We start from the raw sequence: 5,319 nt of genomic DNA, 5'->3' as shown, positions 1-5,319 counted from the left end.
ATAAACATATTTAAACTCTGTTAAGAAAGAAAAGTTACATGTATTGATTTCTAAATGTTAAATCAACCTTGCAGTCCTTGGATAAATTCCACATAGTCATGATAAATCATATTTTATTACATAATACTGGATACAATTTGTTAACATTTCATGAAAATAGTTTTATCTATTTTTTATGAGGGTTGTTGGTCTGCAATCTTCTTATGTCATAATGCCCTATTGCTTCTCAGCCTATTGGCTAAGATCGAGTGTAGTTTGTGTTCTTATCAGTTTTATAATGCCATTATCAATTTTTTATCACAAGCCTATGTTAATTTCATTGTACTAGTTGAATATGTTCCCTTTTATTTTCTGAAAAAAAAAAAAAACAAAAACTAAAATCGATGTTACTTCTTTTTTAAGTATATTGCAGAATTCACCAGTGACTACCTTTCTACCCGGAGTGTTTGTTGTGAAAAGTTTTAAATTATGAATTTAACTGTTTTGCTTGATACAATGTTATTCAGATTTCCTCTTTTGTTCTGTACCAATAGTTACAGTTTTTTATATCATGGAATTTGGCCATATGATTGTCAAATTTATTGGCAGAGTTGTTCTATATATATTGCTATAGGTATGTCAATTTTACAGATATTTTAAAGTAGTATCACTTAATTTACTTTTTCAAATGATTTTTTTTTCATTTTTTGTGCCATTACTGGCTTTAATTTTTCCCTAGTTCTTTAGCTTTTTGAACCAAAAGGATAAATTGACTTCTTAACTTTTTTAACTTTATTAAATTCTGTAATTTTATCTTCATTATTGTTTTGTCCAAAATATTCCCTAATCCATTTTTAAAGCATCATGACTTTCTCATGATTACTGCTTGCATGAAACATTTTATCTTTTTATTTTAAAATAGTATTTTTCTTTCCAAAACACTCTGCAATCAGCATATAACTAAGAAATGTCGTTTTATCTAGCCTAAAAAATAATCTTTTAAATTGATAGTGTGTAGTTCATTACACTTAATAAAATAACTAATAGATTTGGGTTCATTTTTTTTTCATCTTGATATTTGTTTCTATTTTTCTGATTTGTTCATTTTTTTGTTATTGTTGCTCTTCCTTTTCTGCTTTCATATGGATTATTCAAGTATATCTTATAATTTGATTTTGTTTGATTTTTGAGACATGCATCTATTTTTATTTTAGCAGTTGATCTAGAGATTGAAATACACATCCTTATAGAAGTCTATTGAATTGATATTTTATCACTGCATATACGAAGAATCTTAAAATATATGATATAATTCTTGTACACATAATAATACTTTTATATTACATAACACTTATACAGACATACTCCTTTTCTTTTTCTTTTAGTACTGCAAAGATGAAATTCTGTTTTCCAGATCCTATTATTTCTAATTAGAAGTAAGCTGTAAGTATTTTTGTTGTTCTCCTTACCAATATGAACATTTTTATCTTTGATTTTCTGTAATTTGTTTATGATGAGTTACATTCCATTTTCTTTGTACACAACCTACTTGGGTTTCACTAAGATTCTAGGATCTCTGGGTTTCTGTTATTCATCTAGAATTGGACAAGTTTTAGTTGAGTAGTTGAGTGTGTACATATGTTTTTATGTCTATAAATTAACTTTTCAAGTTTCTCATTTTCTACTGATGTGTATATGTATATTTCATATCCTTTATTTCTTTACCATATCTATAATAATTATTTTATTTTTTAAAGATTTTATTTATTTATTCATGAGAGACACAGAAAGAGAGGTAGAGACATAGGTAGAGGGAGAAACAGGCTCCTAGGACCCCAGGATCATGACCTGAGCCAAAGGCAGACACTCAACCACTAGCCACCCAGATGCCCCTATAATAATTATTTTAAATATCTTATGTCTGCTTCCAATATCTGGGTCTATTGTTCTGTTTCATTTGATTTTTCTGTTCTATTGCTTGTGCTTTACATTTCCCTGCTTCTGTACATGTGTAGTAGTATTTTTTAAATTGTATGATACTATTTAGAGACTGGATTATTTTATCTCTTTTTAAAGAGTCTTGAGTTTTGTTCAGACAGTCAGTTAAATAATTTGCAGTACACTTTGCTTCTGTGAATGCTTTAATTTAGGCTGAGTAAGTCACTATTCATAAGTCATAGACTTTCTGCAGTCTCAACTTGTGTGCAAACTGAATATCCAATATCTCTCTACTCTGGATCAGTTAAGACTTCAACATCTTCTCTGCACTCAGTATGATCTTGAAGCCTTTGTTCACCAATCTGATCTAGATCCTCCAGTAGCTGTTCTGTGTTAGGACTTAGAGAGGCTTATCTGGAGTATATACTGTTCAAGATTCTTCAATTATCCATATTGCTAGTACTTCTGGAGTATATGCTGTTCAAGATTCTTCAATTATCCAGTTTGCTAGTACTTCCTGGCAACCATCTCTTTTCCATTTCTCCACTGTCCAAATTTCATTCTTGTTTGCCATTTTTTTTAAAAAGGACACCTCAAAACAGGATGACGGTAAGAGTGCTTATTGACTGAGTGGATTGCAGCAGGTGCTTGGAGGCTTATTGCTCAGGAATATCCAATTAATACATTGCACCAGTTTTCACTTTTGAGACTTTAACTATCAGAGAAAGGAAAAACTGTATAGTAGTAGGATACTCTAACAGCATATACTTTTAGAACAATACTAAAAAACAAACATACAAACAAACAAACCAGTCCTATAATCAAGTGGCATTAGGTATGGAGAGAATATGGCATAGTTGGTAAAAATATGAACTGAGGACCAGAACACCTATGAAAACTAATTTCTTCATTCCTTATTTGTGATACTTCGGGCAAATTACAGAATTATTTAAAGATCGAATAATTGTTAAATGCTTGAAAAAATACTTTGCACATATTAAATACTCGACGTGTTTGCAATTACAGGAGATAAGTTTCATCTCATCACTTATTTTAAATAATGTAATATAAAGTGATGAACCATTTGCTATCATCTCTGACTTATATAACTATCTAAATATGGCACCTAGCCATGACTTAACACCACTAAAGTTCCTGTTTTTTAATGACATATTTATAATTTTATTTGCAAACACACTGTATGGAGTTCTTACTTCAGTGCTTTTTACTGAAAACTTTTCCATGGGATATAAGAGCTTGGAGACACAAATCTCCAGTGTGATCACCCATCTGGTTAGCAAGTTCAGTTCATTTATTATAAACCCACATGGATGGAAATTATAGCTGCAAAAATGACAAAGAAGGATATTATGTACTGCCACTTACTCGGATCTTCTGGGCTAAATGGACTACAATTCTGATTCATGAGAGAAATTGTAAGAGAACAATCTCTGTAAATGAAAAATATATCAAAAGCTTTTTGCACTTATTATATGTCATTCAGAGGATAAACAGTCCATAGTGTATTAATTTTTGATGATTGTAACATAGGTGTTTATTCACCAAACTGGGATTTAATGCCCATTAGAGGTGATAGATAAATGGTTCTGGAACATCACATCATCTGTATATTCATCAAAAAGGTAATGAAGGTAATGGGTTTCATCTATTCTATATAACATATCTCATGTACGAGTATCCCTGAGCTTTTTGGGCACTGCATTACATCTTATTTTCTTGATTTATTGATCTTTAGAAAAAGTATTTTGTTTTCCTTTTCCTTTTAATTTTTATCAATAGCTGATAACCAAAAACATCACTAAGTCATTACCTCTTGCAAAAATACATCTTCCAAAATACTTATGTATTACATAAATAATACATAATGATTACTTATGAAAGTCACTAAAGGAAGCCTATATGTTAAATATATTAATGCTATTTCTTCCTTATTTTGGTAATGGATTTTTATCCATTAGCTAACCCTCCATCTTCTCACATAATTACCACTTCTTTTTTTAAGAGTTTATTTACTCACGAGAGACACAGAAAGAGAGATAGAGAGAGAGAGAGAGAGAGGCAGAGGGAGAAGCAGGCTCCATGCAGGTAGCCCGATGCCGGACTCGATCCTGGGTCTCCAGGATCAGGCCCTGGGCTGGAGGCGGAGCTAAACCGCTGAGCCACCCGGGTTGCCCACCATTTCTTTTTTTGTGATGAGAACATATAAAATCCACTCTCAGCAACTTTCAAGCATACAAGTTTTGTTAATTATAATCACTGTACTGTACATTAGATCTCCTGAATTTATTTAACATATAATTGGTAGTTTTTATCTTTTAACCAACAGTTTCATTTCCTCAAGCTCCAGGTGGGGAAAAAAAGCATGCTACATAATAGATGTCATGATTATTGAACTTGGCAATTTGTGGGGCAAATACAAAGACTCTCCTGATTAAACGAACAGATTAATGCAAAATGAAGACTGAATACATTTTGTCTGAATGCCAAGCAGTGTGCTTTTACGTTAGTGAACTTGCAACTAACAGGCCTTTAAAGTTTATTTTTGTATGTATGACTTTAAAAGAGATATTAGTATGATTAAAACCATATTTTAGGAAGGTTTATTGCTGACAACTAGACTTCTATCTTCTTATCAAGAGTCAGGATTAGGGGCACCAGGGTGGCTCAGTGGTGGAGTGTCTGTCTTTGGCTCAGGTCATGAACCGGAGGTCCTGGGATGGAGTCCCGCAACAAGCTCCACGCAGGGAGCCTGCTTCTCCCTCTGCCTGTGTCTCTGCCTCTCTCTGTGTGTCTCTCATGAATAAATAAATAAAATCTTAAAAAAAAAAGTCAGGGTTACAATTGTGCAGATGATTTTACTGCTGACAATGGGTTTTTAATTGTATGATCAAGATAAGTCCCTATTATGTTCTCAGGTAGCTGACCAAACTGTCCCACTAACTGACCCCATGATATATTGTTTTAAGAGACTTGACCACACATTGATTGAGCCATAAATTAAGTCTTTCACCTTAATCCTCATATGTAAGGAGTGTTCTACACGGTCTTAGATTTTGGTGAAACCAAGGTTTGGACTTTGAAATCTCTGAGCTTTGATTATTGATATTAACCTCCAGTTAGTTCCCTGTGACCAAATTATTGCTTATTAGATTTCTCATAGAGTTATCCTATAGAAATTCCAAGTTTTCTTCAGAAAATTAGGACTGAACATGCCCAGCGTCAGCATTTCCATAACACTACCCTTTCTCACTGAAATAATTTGACCTGCTTTAACTTTGATATCAGATATGGTTGCTTCTCAATAAAAATATGTTAATGATTGAGTTTCTGAGTAAAGTTTACAATGTTCTTTAAATGACAAAAAAATGAAGCTATCTGGGT

At 32.3% G+C, this 5,319-nt stretch overlaps 1 pseudogene; it reads left to right on the top strand.

The window, feature by feature from the left end:
• The first annotated feature begins 218 nt into the window (after positions 1-218).
• LOC119871373 lies at positions 219-330 on the top strand (annotated as a pseudogene).
• Positions 331-5,319: the final 4,989 nt, after the last annotated feature.

Source organism: Canis lupus, chromosome 3 (genome assembly GCF_011100685.1).
Source record: "Canis lupus familiaris isolate Mischka breed German Shepherd chromosome 3, alternate assembly UU_Cfam_GSD_1.0, whole genome shotgun sequence".
In the NCBI taxonomy this organism is placed as follows: Eukaryota; Metazoa; Chordata; class Mammalia; order Carnivora; family Canidae; genus Canis; species Canis lupus.
The sequence above is the reverse complement of the archived record's forward strand: the minus strand, read 5'-3'. Positions and strand labels throughout refer to the sequence as shown.